General features: G+C 37.4%; 1 protein-coding gene across 1 annotated transcript in view; it reads left to right on the top strand.

Moving 5' to 3' along the window:
- Positions 1-18,850, top strand: part of TENM4 (teneurin transmembrane protein 4) — a 1,625,418-nt gene that overhangs the window by 351,357 nt on the left and 1,255,211 nt on the right. Inside the window, exon 3 of the mRNA XM_062639041.1 lies at positions 16,242-16,328. The gene's annotated coding sequence lies outside the window, so the exon portion shown is untranslated. The remainder of the gene's footprint in view (positions 1-16,241; positions 16,329-18,850) is intronic.

Raw genomic sequence — 18,850 nt, 5'->3', positions numbered from 1 at the left:
GTAAGGTCAAACAGAAACTGCATTCATTTGAAAATGTGAGCTGCTTTAGTTTTAAATTTGGTGTCTGGTAAAATATGTGTATCAGTTTAGCATATGTTTATGCCAACTGAAATAATTTTATTCTCACTTGCTCCAAATTGTCAGCAAGCTGAAAAATCATGTACTTACACAGTAATCTTTACAACTGCAGCCTGGCTATTCGTCTTGAGCTACCAACTGGAAAAGAAAAACTAATAGCATCTATATAGCAGTTAATGTGCACTTGTGTTTAATTGGTATCAGCAACACTGTTAAAAAGAAAATTAAGTAAGTAGCCATTTAAGTAAGCAGAAATCTTCATTGTTGTTAGGCTGAGATTGTTGCTGTTCTTTTGCAGGACTCATAAGCTGGGAATAACTTTAGTACCAAAACCCAACATAAATCAGTTCTTGAAAGCAATATTGTTCAACACCATCTTGCTTTTTGGCTTTCATTTTAGATCTACTGGAGCTTGGATACAAATAGATCATTTATATTCACACATTTATTTTTAAATAGTTTCATAATGAAAACTCTGTTCCCTTCCATCGGTGTGTGCGTGCTTCGCGATTACAAACCAGCATGTGTGGAAGATTAGTTGCTCCTACTTGTAATGTAAATTGCGTAGGGTACCAAAAGCATTGCTTATCCTCTGTAAATATTTTATTGGAGTTTAATACTCTTGTAAAACTGTATTAACAGTCTTCCCCTGATTATTATTGTTTGTTTTCTTCTTTTCTCACCTCCCCCTTCTCAAACTTGGGGGCAAAACATGGTAATTCAAAGGGAACTTGTATAAATATTGAAAATGGCTACATTTGGCATTAGGGGGACTGTTGTATCAGAAGACCTGGGAGAAAGATGCACTAATAAGCTATTACACACTTCAGAGTTAGGCATGTAATGTAAATGTAGATCAGCAATACCAAAGAAACATTTTATTGCTTAGGAGTGCAAAGATCAGAGATATGAAATCATTTTAATCTATTGGTTTTGGATAGTGCCGAAATTCGGACTGGTTTCAGTTGTGCAAACAGAGGTCCAGAATTGTCAAGCTTCAGGTCTTGCCTACGCAGTTATCTGGTTTAAAAATGGTATTTTAAAGAAAAAATGGCATTCCTTCATTGTCTATTCTGACCCAGCCTTCCTATTATGAGGTCTAGGCAAGAACAGCTAGACAAGCTCTGAAGCATAGCATCATTGCAGAATTGGACTAACTGTTCACATTTCCTCTATTCTTATTGTCTGTAACTTTCCCTAGGGGAAAAAGTACCCAACCAACAAACAACCCCCACCCCAAAAGACAGATCTTTAGACTGATTTGAAACAAAGTATAACACGTGGTCCATGTCAAATAAAAGGTTAAATCAGAATGGCTCTTTCTGCCAATTGAATAAATAAAAAGTCACAACTGAGAACTAGGAGAACTTTCAGGAAATTGTATTTTATGAGGAAAATAAAAATGAAGGTAAAGAAAAAATGGATACAAGTTTATTAGATTCCTTAAACGTCTAAAAGTTTTGAATCCCCAGATGTTGGAATGTTGCTTAAAGTTGCTCAATAGGAACAGAGGAATCACTTTGCATTGTTCATACCCAAAAAACAACTTCAGAGATTAAATAGACCAAAACCAGAGGTTACTTGCATTCAATTCGCATACTGAGCACTTAGCAAATATTTAACAGCTGCAACTGGTATCCTCATCTCTGTCAATTAAAATATAATAATTTTGTTTTCAACAGCAGAGTCAAAACTAAAAGGAGTGATGGATCTGAATGTGAATGCTGGAAACTGGAAATGGGCTTGTGTCGAAAGGACTTTTTAAAGGGTTGAAGGGAGTGGTACTCAATAGCGGTTTTCTTGGTGAAGAACAAGTATGTTGCAATTTAAAAGAAGTGAGGTCTTCATGTAGAGAGTTATCAACATTATAAAAACCCTAGGGTTCTACAGCTATTATCTTTCACACTAAAAGAGCAGTCACTGAAAACCATTTTAGTAAAAAAGTGCCATTGACTTATACTATGTGCCATACTAAATATCTACCTTTATCATATTGAAAATGCTGTTTCCCTTTCCCCTCCTCTACCTTTTAAACACCTACACAAATGTCTTTCAGTCCATAAGGGTGACAAGGGGATACTTTTTCAGAATCAGGTTGTGCCTGTGAAAGTACTTCCTGCAACACCATCACTTTTGACTGATGCTCTGAGTGATCCTTCCTCAAATCACCGAGGTTTCACTGGTCTTGTTGATGGTGTGGTCAGTGTTAAACAGATGAGTCTGTGGTTGTAGATGCCTCTTCACTGCTTCACTGCTAAATACTGTGCATGTGCAGAGATAAGGCAGGAATGGTATTGAGGTTTATAACAAAATTTGCTTGTCACTGTTGTATGCTGGTTCACTGATTTTGGGAGAAGGCTTGTACCTGAGAATACAGATTTAACCAAGAAAGAGAAAACTTCATAATTGTTGATGGATTTAGATCTTCAATACAGACTGTACCTTGGCAAATTGTCAATGCACAATAATGTTTGTAGGTTAATTAGTTAGGGATCACATGTGTCTCAGAGGTTTAAATTCAACTCTGAATTGCTCATCAGGCAGCCCGATTGATTTTGGTGGAATTGCAGAAGGTCTAGGAGTCAAATTCGCCCTAAAAACAGATAAAAATAAAGCAGGAGAGATTCAGTGCAACACAAACTGTAGCCCACTGGCTTATTACTGAAAACTCATTCAGCTTTATTGCCCACAAGGGTGTCCGGGGGGGGGGGCTCTTAAGAGAAATCATTTCTGCAACTGTAAGAATAACACTAGTGCACTTTAACTTATACAATATCACAGCTCGTTGCTAAAGTTGCAGAGTTTGGCTTGTGATTGCATTGAGATAAGGTTTCTTTTGGGGGGTTTAAGAACCATGAGCATTTCCTTCTTCTACTTGATTTGGAATAGGCAGAAGCTGTAGCTATTCCATCTCATGTGAGATGTAGCTTCCCAGAGATACCTACAAGTACCCAACTGGACATACTAAGCGTCACTTTCCGGCATGACTTGACACCTTAATGGGGTTCTGCTCCTGGTTTTCTTAGGGATCCAAAGAGCACAAAGAGGAGAAAAATAGCTCATGAGAGGAATTTGTCAGGATGGGGAAAAACAAGGACAGGGATAGAAAACTGTTAATGCCTCTCTCAGAGGGAATCTCACTAACAGGTGATGCGCTGCGGAATTGGTACCTTTATTGAACAGGAAAACTGGTTACAGTTTATCTTCTGTTCACACCTTGAGGCAAAAAGGCATTTCTGGGGATAAGAGATAAAGTCTTCTCTTTTTTATCTAACTCTACAAATAAACTGTGATTGGATTGGTTCATGGAAGATGCATCTATGCAAAAAGCTTTGCAAGGAGGAGCCTGAGGTGGCTTCCCAAGGGAATGAATGCTGTGTAATAACAGCCAAGCATGGGTGACATGGCTTAGAGTGTGATGTCCCTGCCCATGGCAGGGGGTTGGAACTGGGTGATCTTAATGTCCTTTCCAACCCAAACCATTCTGTGATTCTATGATTCTAATGAAACAGTTCCCAGTTGTCAGGATTAGTGTACACAATCAAGTTATCCTGCAAACAATGTGGAACAAAACACAAAGCATCAGAACATTCTGTGACCACATTTCCTGCAAAGGGATTAAAAATACCCTGAGTGCTCAGAAGAGAACGGGGTTGCTTTACTAAATCTGTCTGCTTCTAGCCCCTTCTTGCTGGAAAGTGTGACACTGGTTTAGATGGGTGTCCCAGGATCCTCAGCTTCGTGGTCTAGTGGCCCCTCTATCTCCAATGAAACAAATGTAACCACAGTTCCTAGAAAGCTTGAATTTTAGTCCCATTCAGGAATGAGTCAGCTTGAATACTGCAGACTTCTTGTCTCCAGGAGTCAGTGTCTGGGGTACTGATAAGCTGCTTGAAAAAGGAGAGGTGATATTCTGAGTACATTTGACACACTGGAGTAAATTGAATCTTTAAAGTCAAGATAAGGCCTTTTATTTTAAGAGGAGAAAGTGATTTATCAAATCATGCCGAGGCAGAGGCATTCTGCCAGAAATAACATTAACTCCTTTCTAATTCATGCTTGGGATGTTAACTGCTAGGTCCCACATCTCTGCTACAGGCATCTCACCTCTTAAAATTACATTGTGTTTGCTTTGCATGGATTTCTGGATGCAAGTCCATGCATCATGGACCTGCAATTGTGATTTTTAGGCATGGAAATCATGACTTGTTTTGGGGGGAAGAGGGAAAAATGAAGGAGAGCCATTCCATCTGGGAAAATGTAGTCTGTGTCTGTTTGCTAGAAAAAAATCCCCACCTATTAATTTACCAGAAGGGTAAGTTCAAGGGGAAAAGCGAACAAACAAGATAAAGTTGGTTGAAAGTGTTATAGTTTTGCTATTCCACCCACCCTAATAGGCCTGATAGCCTATTCCACATTTCAGAGGTGATGTGCACAAGTGGTGATTGCAATGATGCAGTGTCATGCGCTTACTCGTGTTAATGGTAGTTTTTGGACCTTTTGTATGAAATTCTACCACAGAAAGCTGCTGTGTAGCCTCAGCCTTACTGTTTGTGTTCCCAAGTGAAAACATAGTGCAGGAGGAGGGAGGACGGTACAGGGCAGAGCTGTAAGAACATAAAGACAAGTTGTCTGCAGAGGACTTCAGAGTCCCAAGAGCATCCCAGAAGTGCACAGGTACTAGGAGCAGATTTATTACAATGTCTCGGGCACATCCTGCTGCAGAATTTTGTGTGGAAGCTTTTTCTTCCCCTGAGTGCTTTGCAGTGCATGGTCTTTGTGTATAAATAGCACACCTGAAGCCTGAGTCTGCTTGTTCGCTGTGTTGTAGATTTGCTGAATTGCTCTGATGATAACCTCACAACTTCTTCAGGCCTGACCGCTCCATGCTCCCTGCAGGTTTGCAGCCAGTACCACTGGTCCAGTGCACTGCCAAGTAAACCTAGCAGTTTTCTCCCACTTCATGCAGTTGTTAGCATTTAAATCATTTGTCAAACAGTAGCAGACCAGGGCTCTCCAGCCCCACACGTTTCATTTTCATCATGAAAGAAGGGATATCCATGAAGGAAATGCCTTTTTATGTTGTGTAAGAAGCTCAATTCTGCATTGTGCTTTCCCTTAAGACAAAGGAATTTGCATTCTCTTTTCAAATAAGGAACATGATTACGTGAAAATAATCTACTGAAGAATTTATTTGGATAAATTCAGTCCAGCCTGATAGTCCAATTAACTCACGTAATCAAAAAACTAAAAAGAGGTCTCATAATCAGTACAGTGTTTCACCTCATGGTATGAAGGAAATAGAGGGAGGGAAGAGTCCTCAAGACTCCTTGATTAAATTTGCCTAATCCTTCAGTTTAGGGAAACAGCCTGGTGCATGACAGCGAACAATTCATTTCCACTCCACTGAGTACAGCAAGAGAAAGTGTCCTTTTTAATCAAACAGATTAAATAGGAGCTGTTTCATGCCAAATCAGTGACTTCAGCAATTATAGAAGAAACTGGACATGGACACAAAACCTGTTCCAATTAGTTCCCATTAATGAGTTCTTTGGAGTAGTTTGTGAAAGTAGTAAACAAATGCAACTAGAACATTTGCAATATGTTTTTCATTATTGTAAATACTTTTCTTTCTTGAAGAATCTTAATAGCAACTCTCTGAGTCTGAAACAAATTCAGACGCTCATGCTTATATTATCTAATTATTTTTCCCCCCTGTAGCTGATGTTTATGACTTGAACTCTTATTTTGTTTGTTGCTATATACACAAGACATATCTTTTTAACATTTACTTAACAAATTGCACTGTATTAGATAATAAGAGTATGAGCATTGTCCAGGTGTGATGCCCCTCAGGTTGATTTTGTGTGTGTGTGTATGTAGCTGTCTCTAGGGGTGAGGTACCCAGAAAGAACAAGTATCCAAGAGCACCTATTGGGTGAACTGTGTGTCCAAGGCCAGCTCCTGGGGGATTTGTAGTGGGTGGTGTAGGGGGGCTCTTCTGCCTCTGTTGGGCATCACCAAATGTTGCAGGCCTGGGCCAGCCTCAGACCATGCCACAAGGAGACTCCACAACCTCTCTGGGCAGCCTGTTCTGTGCTCTGCTACCCCCAAAGTAAAGAAGTTTTTCCACGTGTTCAGGTGGAACTTCCTGAGTTTCAGTTTGTGCCTGTTGCCCCTTATCCTGTCACCACTGAAAAGAGTCTGGCCCCATCCTCTTGACACACTCCCTAAAGATATTTGTATGTGTTGATAAGACCACTTCTCAGTCTTTTCAGGCTAAGAAGACCCAGCTCCCTCATCCCTTCCTTTGAGGAGAGACTTCAGGTTTTTCAGCTATCTTTTTCATACTGCTGTGTTGCTAATGTGAATATCCTAGTACTTTAGCAAAATAGTATTATTTCAATCTCATTTTAAGACCCACATTTCAAAGAGTTGCACCTCTGCTATTTCAGTCTGACCTGTGCTAGAGTTTGACAGGCAGCAGATCAATATTAGGTAATCCTCTCTTTATTTGGAGGAGTCTGTTACGACTGGGTAGAGCTAACATATATGGAAGTTGTTAGTAACCGAAGACCTTTCCAGTGGTGATGAGCAACTGGTAATTCTATTTAAGACCTGTTTGTGCGGTTTGATCCACACAGCATAATGTGCACTGAGCCAAGCATCTGCTAACAGAAATGTGCAGAATAAAAATGCAGAGAGCCTTCCCTCTGACTGGGGAGCTCCAGCAGCTGCATAATCCTGCTTTCATAGTTTGGTGAAAAAGGTCCAAAACTGAGAGGAAAAGAAACAAAGTGACTGTACCCTTTCCGTGCCTCACAACCTTCTGCACTGCAATAAACTTAGCAATGCAACCAAGTGTTTCCCTCCCGTACCTCTGAATTCAGAGAGTTGAGGAAAATCATCAGCACAGTTCTAAAACATAATAATGTCTGGACTGGTAGTGTAGTAATGAATAAAGTATAATAGGGTTTAGAAAGAAAACTACTGGTAGAGAATTGCAGCTAAGAAGGCTCTCTGCAAGAGTGGGTAGAATTAACAACCACATAATAGTAACAGGAGTAGCAGTAGTAATAGTAGCAGTAGGAGTAGTAGCAGTAATAGTAGTAGTAGTAATAGTAATAGAAATAGTAGTAGTAAAAAAAAGAGAAAATACCTGCAAATAACTGTTTAGTTTTCCTATGCTTCTCAAGATTTCATTTGAACATATTGCGGGTGCCTGATTCTGGGAGCTGAACAACTTGCATTCTTGGCACAGGGCACCTGTATCAAACAAAGATTATGGGAATGCAGATCTAAATGAACCTGTATGCACTGTGTTTGATTTGATGTCACGGGAGAAACCCCAACATCTGCTTTGCAGACTGCTATAGCACTCAGCTTTTAGTACTAAATGTCTCTTAGGCATTTTTCTGTCTGTAATTTTCCTTATTCTAAGGAAGGAGTGGAGATGGGCAGTGTTCATTTTATCTTCAATGCAATCTGAAAAGAAATAGGGAGAAGTGTTCCAGGTTTGTCACTGAGCATCAGCCTGTTAATATTTGCATGTGCTGTGAGTGCAGAAAATATCTAAACAAAGAATATGTAATGTTTATGTACTCTAGCACAAGGGATTTTGGACCATGATATGGGGCATTGCAGTACAAGGGGGATATTGAAACTAGGGTTTTGGAAGAAAGTGTCAATGATTTACTTACTCAGGCTGACATACCTTGCTACCCTTGAAAGGAAGCTGTTAATACCGCTATAGACCACCTACTCAAAAAAAATGCTTGTTTACACATCTCTTAGGTAGCGAATAGCAATTATGATCTGGTAACATCACCACTAATGTTGAAATGCTGAGTAAAAATGACTGAAAATAAAATTGCTTCTGGTTTTATGAATACAGATACAGAATTTTATTAATACAAATAAAAATGGTTCATGCAATTAAAGTTTCAAAGTTAATTCAAAAAGACCATGGAGAGAATTCAATAAATTTTCTCCAAAATAGGAACTGGGAGGATTTTTAAAGCCTTGTACACACACCTAATCTGTAATAGAACAAGGAGAATTGCCTAATGTCACAGGTCTGTTTATGATTTCAGGCCAGTTGATGTTTGTACTGAGGTATCATTACTGTTGTAGACCAATGTATTACTAAATGATATCTGCTTCCACTGCATTTTGCAAAGATGATGTTTTCACATTTACCTCCAAATGCTGATGGCTCTGGGGTTAATTGAATGAAGGATATGCAGCAGAAATGCTAGAGAATGAATTGCTGACAATCAGTTCTATAACTAGTTTTGAAAATGTATGCATGTACTTCTACCTCTGCATAGCAATGAAGAAAGCGCATCGACACTGTAGTGTTATAGCCTTTTCTACATCTTGTCAGCAAATTGTGTAATGTGGTAGTGGTGTATGTGCTTCTGAATTGTGCAGATAATGCATGCCATGAATAAATATTTTGCTAGCATAAGATTGCTTTCTTCTCAGTGTATATTTGCTCTTTTTGTCTGTGCATACCTTGTATACAGCTTTTTTTTTCCTTCCGGCAGTATTATTGCTGTTGTTATTTGAGTGCTTAGCAATGCTTAGCCAGTCATATCACTCAAACAACTGGCAGGTGGCTTGTTCTACAGGTGGATAAACACTAGCACATGTTAAACTGCAAATATCTACAGGAAGTGTCTTGTCGCGCATTTGTTGACCATCCAGCCATCTGCCTGCTTTTCTTTACAGTATAACCCAAGGTGGTTTGACAGAGAGTGGAAGTGGTGTAGTATTGGTACTAAGGTTCTTAATCATCCTTGTAACATCCCAGTGAAAACCTATTCACCAGAATCTAAATTAGATGGCCAGATGTCTGGGAAGTATTCCAGATACTCTTTAAGTATTAAAAGGTTCAACATCAGCTACAGTACAAGTGTGATCCTTGGCTGTATCATCACATTAAGTACTACTAAGGAGGTGCTTTGCATAACATAGTGAGGAGGGATTTAGGCACTTGAGGGAATGGAAGAATCATCAGTTACCAGCAGACAGAGTCCTGCTCTTCTGTCTTTAAGGTACTGAAATCCCAGGGTGATACTGTACTCATATCTACAGCAGTTCTCCTTAGCTTATGTAGTACTCATCCGGGTGTTGGGAATGCGTATTTCTAAAGGTTATGTGGGCTTTAAAGTGATTCATTTGGACTAATTTATTGAAGAAAAAAATGAATCCAGGGATATTAAACACAAAAACATCACCTGTGGCTCAGCAAGTCCTTGATGCATAGGAGGTTGGATGACTGTTTGTAGAAAAGATCTGAGCTGATACAACTGGTGTTTGTTCCAATTCCACTGCTGAGTTACTATGTAGCAATAACCGTAATATTATGTATTATTGCTCCTATGTCTCCTTCTATTTGGAGTACATGGTTTCTGGGTCAGGAAGTGTCTCAAACTGCATATACTGAAACTCTATTCATGCAGTGCCTTGCAGAATGGATTTGGGATCTCAAAGGGTACTTAGGATGATATTAAATTTTCAAAGGCTGCTCATGTCCCTTAGGTAAAGCTGTATCGTATCCTGTATTGTATTGTGCCACATGATTCCTAAAGGGTTTTTTACTTTTTGTCATGACATAGCCCATTTTGTTAAATGAGGAGCTGGGGATAAGAAGATTAGTTACTAAGAGAGAACATCATGTCATAACATGCAACATTATTTATTTTAATATGTCTTCCCTCCAAAAATGGAAAAAGAATAGGTTCAGTGTATAACACTCATATACATATATATATATATATATATATATATATGGTTCTTACAGAGGTGCTGCCTGACTACAAATTTTCTGTGTTTGTAAACTAGCAACCTTTCACAAGGACTTTGAAGCCAATGAAGAAACCACGTCCTCTTATCTCTGGCTACTCTTTTGCCAGAAATCTATGCTTAAAGTGACCTGTAATTTAGATGGGTATGTAGCAAAAGTGTGAAGAATATTATCTGATTTCCTTGTTTTGCCAGTTACCTGTTTACTAGAAAAAAACACACCATCTACATGAAAAACAAAGGAATCTAAAGAGCTGCTTGTAGGATTCTGTTTCAGTGACCTACCCAGCTTCAGTGGAAATGCTCAAAACTATAGCACTGAACAGAGAAACAGATTCACTTTGCAAAAATATAGTGCACCTCTGTTAAACTGTGCATATATTCATTTTACAATTATTCTGTTTGAAAATCAGTTCTACATATGATGACTTTGAAGTCCATCTCTCTGCAGTACAGCTGTCTTACTTCATGCACCGAATAAAGAGTTGCCATTCCTAAAATCATAGCACCATAGAATCATAGAGTAGTTGGGATTGGAAAGGACATCAAGATTGTCTATCTCCAACCCCCTGCCACGGGCAGGGACACCTCACACTAAACCATTTCACCGAGGGCTCTGTCTAACCTGGCCTTGAACACTGCCAGGGATGGAGCATTCACAACTTCCGTGGGCAACCCATTCCAGTGCCTCACCACCCTAACAGTAAAGAACTTCCTCCTTATATCCAATATAAACTTCTCCTGTTTAAGTTTTAACCCATTCCCCCTTGTCCTGTCACTAGAGTCCCTAATGAAGAGTCCCTCCCCAGCATCCCTATAGGCCCCCTTCAGATACTGGAAGACTGCTATGAGGTCTAAATCTAAATCAAGACTTACCCCATGCTATTGGAGCTCTCATGCTATTGGAGCTCCTTGATCACTGGCGTGGTCACAAGCAATCTCACTTGGAAATACTTGTCCTGTAAAACAATGTCAGCTCTGCAATTTGTAACTTCTTTTTATCACCGTGTGCAAGGTAGCTGCAACTTTTAGATTCCAGTAGGCTGTGTCAGTAAGATTCCCAAGCTATAAGGAAAATACATTCATTTAATAATTAATGAGGTAAGAAGTCTTCAATTAAATTGCTAAGAAACAGTAGAGAGCAGGCTAAAGTTTAAAACTGTTATTTAAATTGCTGTCTTAGGTCATTAAGTGTATTTTTCTGTGTTCAGAAACTCAGAAGCTATTAAACATGTTTGTGGAAGCAAGAAATTGGGCCATTAAAATCTCTCTCACAAAACAAAATGGTTTTAAGGCTTGGAGAGTTTTTGATGTGACATTTGGGCAGCTTAGAGCTCAAACAAATGTGGGGTCTCTGACATCACTTTAATACTTGGATAACTTTCTATATTCAGGCTTTTCCTTCTGAACTTGAGAGCATTGCTAACTATGGGCAGGAGTGATTGGCAAACTGATGGGTTTGCTAACAAAAGCTTTACTGCATCCTCTGTGCTTCTTTGAACACAGGATCTGGGCTGTTCCTCAAATCTCCCTCTTTCCTTGCCCCTTATCTAGTCCAAAATGCAGTGGTCTAACTTAATGATAAATGAAAGTGTCTGATTTGTAAAAAAATGAGATTTATGTTATTCACGCTATTAGAGTTCCTCTGTTCTTATTGGGCGTGACTGTCCAGACCAATGTGTCAAGGAAACTGAAATTGTACTTCCACGAAACCAGTGAGAGCAAGCAAGAGAATCCAACTCAAGGTTCAGTTCTAATCTTAATGTAAAAATGTGTCATTGCTTGTGAAGTGAATTATTACTTCCCCAAATTATGAAATTAATCTAAATATTTGTACGTGCAAGGTTGTAACCAAGAATCACTGTAATAATTGGAACAGGCAGTAAATTGCACTTCCATAACCGGTTTTAAAAGCTGAGAAAGGATAGTGGTAATTACCTTCCCTTTTTTCGCTTTTCACTTTATTATCTCTATTAGAACTGGAGAAAATGGCACCTAAGAACTTTAAATAGAAATCTGTTCTATAAGGTTGTCAGTCCTGAAGGATGGAGTTCATCTAAAAAGATTGATTTTGTCTCAGATGACTTATTATGTGCTCAAGGGCTACAGCTATCAGGATCGGTCACAAATGTTACCTTTGCATGAAATCTTAGAGGACCAGGAAAGTCTGATCCTACCATCTTGCTGACTGATTTAAAAAGCTATAAAATTACTTTTCTACTTTACACAGATCTTGAATGTCTGAGTAGAGGCTTATACTGATTCATTGGATCCATGTATGGGTAAAAACTCAAATACACCATGTATGTCATGTGGGAAGCTGAATGTCTTGAGATAATTTACCTGAGACACTGAAGAATAACATGGCATTTAGAAGTCCACCTTACAGCCATGTCCAGAACATCACCACAAGAAATCCTTGTGTACTCTGAAAGTTAGAGCTTTGGCAATGATTTCAAGATTTGTAAACTGTATTTGATTTTAGAAGGAAGATTAAAGACTCAATCAAAACATCATACTTTGATAAAAGCTACATAAGCTGTTATAGTTTATTTTATACTATAATATAAAGTTTTAAAGGATGAGAGAAACTGAATGCTTATTCCATGCTTTTATACTTCGTTTTTTTCTTTTTAAATAGTTTTGCTTTCTGCTAGAAGTAAAACTTTTGATGGAAATACTTAGAACTTTCAGATTTTTTTTGGTGCAAACTTGACTTACAGATTAATGATCTTCAGGAAAAAAAAAACTTACTGATACATGCAAGCTGTATCATTTTAAATGTACCTTTACTGAATAAATTAGTACAGGTAGAATGAGTGGCATTCTTGACATCTCCCTTCAGCCACCAGCAGTTTGATGCCTTCCCTAACCCTATCTTTTAGGTTGTCTCTGATGCAGACTGCTTAAATCAATAGAAAATTCTAAGTATGAATGGTCCTGTTGAGGTACCTATTTGTTCCCATTAAGGAACTTAAACTAGTCACTTATATTTTCAGTCAAAATGCTTCTTTCATGAAACAGCAAAGGGAAATTCAGGTCTCTCTAATCATTGCAAACAATTTCCTTGAAAAATACCTGCTGTTGGACTTCTCAATGAAGGCTTCATGTAATCAATGGGGAGAGCTCTGTCAATGGCAGTGGCCTTTGCAGCGTGTGTGGTTATAGTTTTTGTTTGCATGAGGATCATCATAATCATCCTGTGTTGTATTTGTACATTTGTCAAGGTCAATAAAAGAAACTAATCTATTTTCATTTGTTTTCAGTCAATTTCGCTACATGTATCTTGAGTGTTAACAGGTTTTAGAAGTAAATGTATTCAATTATGTTATTGCACTGGTTGCATAAAACAAGGACAATGTTGTTTTAAAAATGTATTTATGTGTGCTATATTGACTTTTCTGTCCATCAATCAGACACACTGTGATCAACCACAGAGCAAATTTCTCTGCTTCCACTCATAGCACAATGGAACTCTCATCTAGAAATACATGTATTATTCCTCGTAGCTAATAAAAATGCATTCCATTTGCCTGTTTTCTGTGCATTTATGAGCCAATGATGTAAATATTTAATATGTCTAAGAATGCAGTATAATATTCAAGAACTTGACCAAGACTATGTCCAATCACTTTGACAGATTCAAATCCCAGATGTCCATGGTTGGCTCTGTATTCACAGATGTGAAATGTGCCAAGATACTGTGTTCTTGCACAGAGGTTAGCCTGCTTCCTGTACTGACAAGATTAATTACAGACCTCTGAACCTGATATGTTTTCTTAATACCCGGCATGGCTCTTCCTTTCCTCGCTCAGGCTGAAATATGTGGCTTGCTCTTACATAATTCAACAGCAGTCTTCTCTATGGGTGGTACTGTTTTTAGTAGTTGTAAATGCCTGCACATTACGATATGATGCACAGCAGTTTGCTCAGAGTTATTTCAATGATTATGGAAAGAAGGAAAATAAGCTTCTTTCCAAAATGTGAGAAAATTGAAGAAGAAATACTAGCCATACAATTCCCAGAATAGTACGGAATAATTCTTCTAGCTTGTATTTTGTGCATGTCCTCTTTACTCAATGGAAATAATAAAACATGTAGATTCTACTTATTGGTGCTGCCCAAATTCACTTTTCATCTTCCTAATCAATATTCTAATATTTCCTCTGGAAACTGATACTTTTCTTATTGTTCTTATTTTATTATTTTTGATAAAACTGTGCATATTTAGTATCTGGAAGTTACATAAGAAATGAAAATACACTGCAAAACTTAATCTGTATGGTTGGGAGTATTCTAGAACTGTACAATGATAAAAATACCTGGAAAACAATTTACTATGTGAAATATATCCAGATTTATTAGCCTATGTAATAAGATGGAATGCAAGTGTTCATGAAGACATAAGAACCAGTTTTTTCCTTTCTAATTAAAGGTATCATCTGAAGGTGATGATAATATGTAGCGGCATAGCAGCTCTAGGATTTCTATATGGTCAAAACCAATAGCGAAGTACTGACAGAAAGCCAACAAGCCAAAGAATAATCTAAATAATTTGGTTGAAACATGGGAAAAATGTACTTTATTTTGGAAAAGAAGTCTAGGAGATTTTCTCCCAAAGTCCCAAATGGACCTGGGGAGTGTTTCGTGAGTCTCAAGATAATTTTGATTAAACTTTTAAAGGCTACAATAATTCTTCTCCTTGGTTGCTAATATTCTCTTCTGTGCTTCAGTACTTCATTTTTCTCTTAATCCTGTGACGCATTGTACTTGCAAAATAGTGAAATAGTATGTGTGCTCTGTGATCAAATGTGTGCACAATATAAATGGACTGTTCATGAAATCTGTAGAGTACTGTACCATAAAAGCAGCTGAGTTTGAAAGATTTCACAGCAGGACCTGATCTGAGGTTGGATTAGTTGACCTCCAACCTAAAACATTCTACAACTCACAGGGTTAGTTCTGCAATAATATTAAAGACTCCTAGATAGACAATGAGATGTTAAATTAGTGGAGGTTTCAAAAACCAAATTGATCATTCAACAAGATAGATGGGGGGAGAAAGGGAGGGTCTGCTGTAACCCTATGATTGTTCTGGAAATCTAAAAGGAAGAACTTTGCTTGTACCACGCTTGTCACGAATGTAGAGGTCTTGCCAAATCTTAATTACAGTTATTTGAAGTTCAATTAGAATGCCTTGAGGTTTGGGATCAGTTGAAGCTTCATTTTTAAAGCTGGTTGTAAATTTCCTGACAACTTTTCCCATTGAAGAAAATTTGTTTCCACTAAGACAAAGTTCTCCATTTAAATAAGCCGTTTCTAACAAAACTTTTATCCTGGCAGGTTTCTGCAGCCCAGAATTCAATTTCCATAACATGTGTGTAAGAGGCAGACAGATGAACTGCTGAATTTCAGCCCCTAATATTTAATCAACTCCCTGTTGGAGCACTTAACATAAATGTCAAAGACCAATGTTAAAATCTCAGATGAGAATTAGAAAGAAGAGTCCCCTATATCAGTTAAACTATTGCAGAGATCTGTACCCTGTTCTTTTTTCTCTCTTGGCTCATGCTATATTTTTTATACCTAGTCTCTTACCCGTTGTTGATATCTCTCGATATTGGAAGTGAGAAATTAACATTATTGTTTTCAAGGTCTCTTGTGTTAAACTTGACACAATATATAACATGTCATTAATATAGCTAGTATTATCCATTTTACCCACAATTTGTGCAAACACTGTAAGAAGTTGCTCTTTACTTGGAACTAGTTGTAGGAAAACAGAGATCCAATTAAATTCAGTTGTTTTTTTTAATGGACAACCTGGATGGCACTTTGAGCAACCTGGTCTAGTAGAAGGTGTCCCTTCTTGTGGCACGGGGTTGGAACTGGATGAGTTTTAAGGTGCCTTCCAACCCAAACCATTCTATGATTCTATGATCTTTATATACTACCATGGCAGGAGAAGAATTTGGACTTTATATCAAAATGACAATAAGAGTTCAAGATACCTGATCTCAAAATCATGGCATGACATGTAAAAATGAGGGATATTATAATATGTTAATTGGATTATTCGGCTTCCTTCAGCACTTGTAAAAAAAATAAGCAATTTAATGTCAAGGTTAAAACTTAACCTTTGAATATATTTTACCTATATTACAGTGTAAATTTTCTTTCCATTTCTTAGTTATGTAGATACAACACACAAATGTAATATATGCCTTGTAGGCATCTGTGTAGAAACGGCAGATGAACCCAATTTTCTGGATCCCAGTTTGGGCTATTCTATGCTTTTATTGTTTGAACATGATAGATTCCTGTTCTATATGATTTATAACTTGTCATTACAGGACACTGTATTCCTCCAGACAACATTAATCTGTCAATGACTCTGAAGCAAAGACGTGACTGATGAAGTTACGGAACTGGTGACATAGGTAAGTTCTTCTTCGCTTTTCAAACCTTTCTTGCTGAAAGTCACAGCTGTACCTAGACCGGGACCACAAACCAATTCTAACTTCTGAGGCAAGGAACACAAAGTTGGTTGAGACACCCTTTTGTTTTAATGAATTTTCCTTTTTAATTTCTTAAATAAATGCCTCTCTTCTTTAGCTTTTTTAAAAACTACTTTTTAATTAAGTAAAAAATCCCTAGTTTGATAACTTCTATCAAATAATTTTTAGCTGCTGTTGGGTTGTTTTCTCTGATCCATCTTGGATTTATTTTTCAGTTGCATTTCTTACTGAAATGGGTAGCAACATGTCTCCCTCCACTTAACTCAAGGATTTTATATTGAACTCTCTTCTGCTGTTGTATAGAATTTTCAGAAAGGTACCAGTGAAGTGTTTGTCTTTTCTTGTTCTAAAACCAGGAGTGGCACTTGCATATTTAAAGAAACAAAGTAAGCTCACCTTTGAAATTCTGAAGCATTATGTTTCTACCTCTATAATGTTGTTCAGATCACTAGCAAACCTCTATACTATTCGTCCTAGAAAAATATTCCTTTATATACTCCACTTAAGTACCAAAATAATTGTAACAGTCAGATAAGTACTTGTTAATTGAGTTTTGCATAGGGGGGGAAAAAGATGAATACAGAACCAAAGGGATACATTTAGTCTATAACAGTCATGCTGCAATCTGATTCTGCATTTCAACACCCTTCACAGAGACTATATGAAAAGTTAAAAGGAACACTTCATACTATTTAACTACACTGAGATTTTAACTTATTAGACAATGTAATGGATAAAAACTCTGGTCAAAACATGCCATAATTCACTTGACAACATTGGAGCACTATAAACTCTATCAGCAGTACAGATAGAGTCATCTTACAATTTTGGGTAGAGCACAAAAGGGATGATAGATAGGAAAGAGGAAAAATTTATTGGTGTGTAAAGCTCCTGTCAGAAGGGTAGGTGAGCACAGAGAGAACATAAACTGTATTTGCAAGTTAACCCCACTGAGGAAAACAGTATGAAAAGCATCCAATAAGCTAAGGTAAAATGGGTAGCTGAACAATGATCTCATTCTCCTTTCCACTGCCTGGTTGGGATCCTAATCTATCATATTACTACATGGCTCCAGCTATGCCATTACTTCATCTAGTGAAATAGTTTGTGCAATATCAAACATACCGATGTCTTCAGAGTGTGTCTGGTTCATTCAGACAGGTCTTCAGTCTAAATACTGCTATTGTACATGTGGTGGGTTGACCTTGGCTGGACACCCGGTGTCCACCAAAGGTGCTTTATCTCTGCTCTCTTGAGCTGGACTTTCAGGGTATTATCTCAGGTTCATGAATATGCAGTTTTTCATATAACTTTATGTGTGACAGTTTTATTTTTTAATTTACTCAAGCCTTTTTTGTGTTCCATCAGTTAATCAAGGTTGGTTCATGGAGTTACATGTATATGGTGGAAAATTTCAGTTATTTCATCTGCTGAAATTTGAAAAGAAAAAAAATCTAATTTTCTAGTGAATAAAGAATTAAATGTAGACTTGTTTCATAGTTAGAACATATAGAATCTTAGACTGGATTTTGTTGGAAGATACCCATGACTGTTACCGTGTTACCATGGCTGTTTAGTGACCTAAACCACGCAAAATAAGGTCAATTTTGAATTAGAAGTATCTGCAATGGGAGGGAAGAATCAAATTATTAACTATTTTGCTTTGTCTGGTTTTGTGTGTTTGTTTTTTCTGTTGTTTTGGTGCTTTTTTCTGAAATGAGAAATAAAACATTCTGTATTTTGCAGATTTTTTTTCTTAAATATATAATTTAAATTTTATAGGATTACATTAAAATGTAAATTTCATTGTATTCTAGGACCAATTTAGTTGGGAAATTAGAATTTCTGATGCTCTTCTATTAGTTTAGAAAAAATATTCTTTGCTTTTTGTCTTGAAAAGAAAAAGAAATTCTAAACCTACGCACAAGTGAATCACTTGGCTTCATTCCAGCTTGACTATGGAAAATGACAACAGCATAAGTACCTGAAATGAACTTGAAAGATTAACAAGTAAAATGTGCAAAGGAAATGTTTATTCTTCACATTAGCTTATGTCTCTGCTAACGACATGGCAAACAGGAATCTGTTAGTTTCTTCAGTGCAAGTAACTAGGCATTTTGACAGCCAGAGAATCCAGTCATTCCTAATGAAGCCACTGAGCAGTACCTCTTCTGCTTTTAGTACTCTAAAGCTTCTATCTGTATTTAAAGCACATATTTCTAACTCAATGAGAAAGAAATGTTTATTCTTATGTTATCTAGGACAGTACCTTGCAATCTGCCGTGAGGGAAACATAGAAAATTGCTCCAACTGGGAGTAAACTTAACAATCAAAGTATGTCAGATAAGTTGCTTCTTCCTTTGTCACATCATATCTCTGTCCTAAACAGAACTTGATGAAGAAATACCAGCACCCTTTTTTTTCTCTATATATTATATGTAGAT

The sequence above is a fragment of the Pezoporus occidentalis genome, unplaced genomic scaffold (genome assembly GCF_034315485.1).
Source record: "Pezoporus occidentalis ecotype Australia unplaced genomic scaffold, CSIRO_AGI_Poc_V1 ctg6, whole genome shotgun sequence".
In the NCBI taxonomy this organism is placed as follows: domain Eukaryota; kingdom Metazoa; phylum Chordata; class Aves; order Psittaciformes; family Psittacidae; genus Pezoporus; species Pezoporus occidentalis.
Note: the sequence above shows the minus strand (reverse complement) of the source record. Positions and strands in the feature narration are given on the sequence as shown.